The 6745-nt window shown below is 39.5% G+C and overlaps 1 pseudogene; it reads left to right on the forward strand.

Moving 5' to 3' along the window:
- Nucleotides 1-5889: 5889 nt before the first annotated feature.
- On the forward strand, nucleotides 5890-5983 carry LOC138845114 (U2 spliceosomal RNA; annotated as a pseudogene).
- The last annotated feature ends 762 nt before the right edge of the window (nucleotides 5984-6745 follow it).

Here is a 6745-nt window from a genome sequence, read left to right on the forward strand (position 1 = left end):
CCATTGTGAGTTGATTTTAGTATAAGGTTTAACATTGGGGTCTTGTTTCATACTTCTGCATATGGACATCCAATTTTCCAAATACCATTTGGTGAAGAGACTTCTTTTTTTTAGGAAATTATTTTAGCTCATTTTCAATGATTAATTGGTTATAGATGACATGGATTAATTTCTGGAGTTTCTATTCTGTTCCATTATTTCACATGTGTGTTTTTATGCCATTACCAGGCTGTCTTGATTATCACTGCATTGTAGTATGTCTTCAAATCTGCCTTTTTATGCCTTCAGCATTGTTGTTGTTGCTTAAGATTGCTTTAGTTATTCGGAGTCCCTTGTGTTTCCATAGGAATTTTTGGATCACTCCTTCTAGATCTAGAAGAACATCCTTGGTATTTGGAATGGGATTGCATTGACTATGTAAATTGCTTTGAGTAGTGTGGATATTATGATGTTAGTTCTTCCAATCCACAAACATGGGAGATGTTTCCTTTTTTGTGTGTCTTCTATTTCTCTCCTTAATGTTTTGTAATTTTCATTGTTGAGAACTTTTATGTCCTTGGTTAAATTTATCCCAATGTATTTAAAATTTTTGTAGTTACTGTGAAAGGGACTGACCTTACAAGTTCATTCTCAGCCATGGAATATACAAATACTGTGGATTTTTGTGTTTATTTTATATCCTGCAAGTTTGCAAAATTCTATTATAGTTCCAAAAATATATTCTTGGAATTTTCTGGTTCCCCTCTATAAAGGATCATGTCATCTGCAATCAAGGATAATTTGACTTCCTGTTTTCACATTTGTATCCCTTTGATTTCTTTTTCTTGCCTAATGGCTCTGGCTAATACTTCCAGAACTATATTCAAAAGTAATGGTGAAAATGAGCTTTTCTGGTTCTGGAAATTACTGGAAATGCTTCAAGCTTTTCTTCATTCAATGTGATGCTGGCCATGGGTTTGTCATATATTGCCTTGATTGTGTTGAGATATGCTCCCTCTATACCCAATTTGTTTAAGTTTTTTTAATCATGAAAGTATGCCGTATTTTTTTTGAAAGTATGCTGTATTTTATAAATGCTTTCTTTGCATCAATTGAGATAATCATTTGGTTTTATTCTTCACTTTGTTAACGTGATGTATCACATGTATTGATTTGTGTATGTTGAACCATCCCTGCATACCAAAGATAAATGCCTCTTGGTCCACATGGATAATCTTTTTGATGTATTGTTGGATTCTAGAAGGTACTATTTTGTTGAGCATTTTTGTAGCTATGTTCATCAGGGATATTCATAGTTCTCTTTCTTTGCTATATCTTTTTCTGGCTTTGCAATTAGGTGATGCTATCATCATAGGTATTTGGGAAGGTTCCCTCCCTTTAAATTGTTTTGAATAGTTTAAAAATAATTGGGATTCATCCTTTGAAAGTTTGGTAGAATTCAGCAGTGAAGCTATCTGGTTCTGGGCTTCTATATGTTGGGAATGTCTTTTTTACTGTTTCAAACTCTGTCTTGGTTATGGTCTATTTAAGTTTTCTGCGTCTTTATGCCACAATTTTGATAAATTATATGTGTCAAGAAATCTATCCATTTGTTCTAAGCTTACAAATTTGTTGCCATACAGCTATTTGAAATAATTCCTGGTTATTCTTTTTATTTCTGTGGTATCATTTGTAACAGCGCCTTTTTCATCTCTGACTTTATTGTTTGGGTCTTCTCCATTTGGTTAGTTGGGCTAATGGTGTATCAATTTTATTTATTTTTTTCAAAGAACCAGATATTCATTTCACTGATCTTTGGTATAGTTTTTTAATTTCAATTTTGTTTATTCTCTAATTTTAATTATTTATTTTCTACTACTAATTTGGGGTTTGGTTTGTTCTTATTTTTCTAGGTCCTTAAGATATATTGTTAGGTCATTTATTTGACACTTTTCCAATTTCTTAGAAATTGCTATAAACTTTATTAACAGTGACTGGGACTGACCTTACTTGCTATAAACTTTCTTACTTGCTATAAAGTTTCTTTTCTTATTTTTTAAAGTTATTTATTTATTTATTTGACAGGTAGAGTTACAGACAGTGATAGAGACAGAGAGAGATGTCTTCCTTCCGTTGGTTCACTCCCCAAATGACCGTCACGGCTGGCGCTGTGCTGATCCAAAGCCAGGAGCCAGGTGCTTCTTCCGGGTCTCTTATGCGGGTTCAGGGGCCCAAGAACTTGGGCCATCCTCCACTGCCCTCCTAGACCACAGCAGAGAGCTGGACTGGAAGAGGAGCAACCGGGGCTAGAACCCAATGCTCATATGGGATGCCGGCACCACACGTGGAGGATTAACCTAGTGCACCACCACGCTGGCCCACAATAAAGTTTCCTAAAATTGCTTTTGCTGTATCACATAAATTTGGATAGGTTGTATTGCCATCTTAATTCATTTATAGGAATTTTTTTATTTTCCTTTTGATTTCTTCTGTGAGCCACTGTTCATCCAGGAGCATGTTGTTCAGGCTCCATGTGTTTGTATATTTTCTAGAACTTCTTAATTGTTAATTTCCAGCTTCATTCCACTGTGGTCAGAAAAGATACATGGTAAGATTTCATTTTTTAAAAATTTGTTGAGACTTGTTTTGTGGCCTCGCATATGATCGGTCATAGAGAATGTTGCATGCACAGAAGGAAAGGGTGTGTGTTCTGCAGTTGTGAGATGAAATGTTCTGTAGATATCAATTAGACCCATTTGGTCCAGAGTATAAAGGAGCTCTGTTGTTTCTTTTTTTTTTTTTTTTAGTTGATTTGTTCATTGATGAAAATGGGGGGTTGGAGTTCCCTACTATCATTGCATTGGAGCTTATGTCTCCCTTTAGTTCCATTAACATTTGTTTTAAATAGCTGGGTGCCCTAGCAGAGGGTGCATAGACATTTGTTATAGTCACATTTTCCTTTTAAATTGATCCTTTACTCACTACTTAGTGATCTTTGTCTCTTTTAGCAGTTTTGTCTTGAATTTTATTATGTTTGATATTAAGGTAGTTAGATTTCCTTTTGCATGGAATATCTTTTTCTATCCTTTCACCTTCAGTCTGTGTGAACCTTTGTTGGTAAGGTAGGTTATTGCTGTGGATTCGTTCTGAGAGGAGGAGCATGGTGGGGGCAAGAGGTGCAGAGTCAGCCAATCCAGTCAAGGGGCAGTTTATGCCCTAACCAATCACAGCCAGGCAGGCTCCCTTGCCATGTAGTTTCCGAAGCCATGCCTGAGTAACTGACACTCGCTTGCCAGCAGCCATCTTGGCATGGCCTTCTCATTCCACCACAGTAGGTTTCTTGTATGCAGCATATAGGTGAGTCTTGTTTTTAAATCCATTCAACCAGCCTATACCTTTTAATTGGAGGATTTAGTCCATTTGCATTCAAGATTATCATTAATAAGTAATGTCTTTGTCCTGTCCTTTTCCCATAAATATTCCTTTTGTTAGTTTTGAATCTCCTTTGAACCATTATTAGGATGTTCTGTGTCTTTACACTTTTTCATGGTGCTGATTGTCTTTCTCTGTTTCTGTGTGTAGGATATCCTCAAGTGTCATTTGTAACACAAACTTTTTTAATTTTTTGTTTGCCTTGGAAAGTCTTTGTTTCATCTTCATTTATAAATGAGAGCTTTGCTGAGCACGGTATTCAGGTTTTTTTTTTTTCTTTAAGGAAAAGAAGTCTCTTCTAGCCTGTAGGGTCTCTGATGAGAAATCTGCTATGAATCTGATTGGAGATCCTTTGAAGTTAATGTGACATTTCTCTCTTACACACTTTAGGATCTTTTATTTATGTTTTGCTTGTGAAAGTTGGAATATAATGTGTTATGGGGAAGAGCTTTTCTCAGCATGTCTATTTTGGGTTCTATGTGCTTCCTGTACTTGGATGTCCATACCCTTGAATCTGAGAAATTTTCTGCTACTGCTTCACTGAATAAGTTTTCTAAGTCATTCTATTTTTCCTTTCCTTCAGAAATGCATAAGGCATGTGTATTTGGTTGTTTGATGGTATCCCATAAATCCTGAACACTGTTTTCAGTTTTTCTGATTTTTTTCTTCTATTTTTTTTGTCTGGTTGAGATATTTCAAAAGATTTGTCCTCTAGCTCAGATATTCTTTCTTATGCCTCACTGAGTCTATTGTTATGGCTTTCCACTGTATTTTTAGTTTGACATATTGAATTCTTCATTTCTAATGCTTCAGTTTGATCTTCTTTAATGTCTGTATCTCCTGGCAGAGTTTCTTTTTTTTTTCTGTTTTTTTGTTTGTTTGTTTATTTGTTTGTTTTTTGACAGGCAGAGTGGACAGTGAGAAAGAGAGAGAGACAGAGAGAAAGTCTTCCTTTGCCGTTGGTTCACCCTCTAATGGCCACAATGCCCGGAGCGCTGCGGCCGGCGCACCATGCTGATCCGAAGCCAGGAGCCAGGTGCTTCTCCTGGTCTCCCATGGGGTGCAGGGCCCAAGCACCTGGGCCATCCTCCACTGCACTCCCTGGCCACAGCAGAGAGCTGGCCTGGAAGAGGGGCAACCGGGACAGAATCCGGCGTCCCGACCGGGACTAGAACCCGGTGTATCAGTGCCGCAAGGCGGAGGATTAGCCTATTGAGCTGCGGTGCTGGCTCCTGGTAGAGTTTCTTGTCCATTTCTGTAATGTTGGTGACATGTCTAATATTTCATTTTAAAAGTCCTGGTAAGAAATATCTTAACAGAAGAAATATAACTTCTCTCATAAAGGAAGTATATCTCACAAAAATTCTGAACTTGTCTGAATCTCTATCAGAAATTGTAGATGACATAAAGTATAATTTAAATGGTAGTAACAATAATATTTTTAACATCTTCTAGGTTCTATCTGTCCAGGGCACTCTGCCTTTCCCCCATATTCTACACTTACTCATCAGTTTTATTCTCCATCCCAGATTTGTAGCTGTAATATTTTCCCTCTGTTTTGCAAATGTTTAATAAAAAGATGTATTTATTTATTTGAAAGGCAGAGTTACAGAGAGAGGGAAAAGGGGAGATGTAGAGGGGGAGAGGGAAAAGGAGAAGGAGAGAGGGAGGGAGAAAGAGAGGAAGGGGGAGGGGGGAAGGGAGAGAGAGAGGGAGGGGGGAGAGAGAGAGAGAGAGAGAGAGAGAGAGAGAGAGAAGGAGAACGGAAGCATGGCCAGGGCTGAGCCAGACCAAAGCCAGCATCCCAGACCTCCATCCTGGTCTCCTACATGGGTAGCAGGAACCCAACTACTTGGGTCATCTTCTGCTGCTTTCCAGGCATATTACCAGGGATCTGGATGGAGAGTAGAGCAGCTGGAATTTGAATTGGTTCTCATATAGGATGCTGGTGTCACAAGCAGTAGCTCAACCTGTTGTGCTACAATACCAGCCCCTCCACTAAATTTTAATTTTTTAAATATTAAATTTTTCGTTTTTCCTCAGCCTTTTTACTAAGATCAAGTGGAATATTAAGTTTATGATCTTAGTGTTCATCATTTATCTAGGTGGGTTTTTTTTTTTTTTTTTTTGACAGGCAGAGTGGACAGTGAGAGAGAGAGACAGAGAGAAAGGTCTTCCTTTGCCGTTGGTTCACCCTCCAGTGGCCCCCGCAGCCAGCGTGCTGCAGCCGGTGCACCACGCTGATCTGATGGCAGGAGCCAGGTACTTCTTCTGGTCTCCCATGGGGTGCAGGGCCCAAGGACTTGGGCCATCCTCCACTGCACTCCCGGGCCACAGCAGAGAGCTGGCCTGGAAGAGGGGCAACCGGGACAGAATCCGGCGCCCCGACCGGGACTAGAACCCGGTGTGCCGGCGCCGCAAGGTGGAGGATTAGCCTAGTGAGCCGCGGCGCCGGCCATCATTTATCTAATAAGTACTATCGCTTCTCGGCCTTTTGGCTAAGATCAAGTGTAGTATCTAATAAGTACTTAGTACTGGTGTAAGTAGTGTAGATTTATGAAATATAATCTGACCAGAGGGAAGAGATACCTAGTGTGAATTATAACAAGTTGAACCCAAGGTCACATCTCAAAAGCAATGAAAGTTTATTTCTCCCTAAGGTGAGTGTTGAGCTTATCCCTGGTGGTTTCAGGGTGGTGGAAGGTCTCTGTTCCATGCTGTCATTCAGGAAGCCAAGCTGATGGAAGTTTGCCATGTTTCATCATCAACACCATTCAGGCTTTGGGAAGAGGAACTAGCACAGAAGGACACGGCTGGGGCATCTATGGGGCCAGTCTGACAGTGTGTATACCACTTGTACCTTTTTTCCATTGGAAAGGACATAATTATTTAACTGCCTCACTGCAAGGCACCACGGGAACATGGAGTAGGTGAGAATGGATTTAGATGGACGAGGATCTCTGACATCCCATCAGAAAGAGGCAATGTGATAAGAAATCAGCAAAGGCGTGCACGCCACAGTGAAAGGGAAGTTAATTTTCAAAATGCTTGAGTTGAGAGAAGGCAGAGATTCGTGTGCAGTGAGATCATTGGGAAGAGCATCATTCAGGAAGTGGGACATGATAGGACAGAGATACTATATTGGCTAAATAGAGAGGTCAGGAAGGAGGGTGGGAGGGGTCTTATCTTTGCCTTTCTTTATCCTTTTCAAAGGGAACTTCTCTTCTTCTTTATCATTCTTTGATGCTGTACCATAATAAATCAGGTGACTTTGTCCCTTTTTTATAAAACTTTGACCTCACTCAGATCACTTTCTTTTCTTTCTCTTCTTCAC

This window comes from Oryctolagus cuniculus, chromosome 13 (genome assembly GCF_964237555.1).
Source record: "Oryctolagus cuniculus chromosome 13, mOryCun1.1, whole genome shotgun sequence".
NCBI classification, from domain to species: domain Eukaryota; kingdom Metazoa; phylum Chordata; class Mammalia; order Lagomorpha; family Leporidae; genus Oryctolagus; species Oryctolagus cuniculus.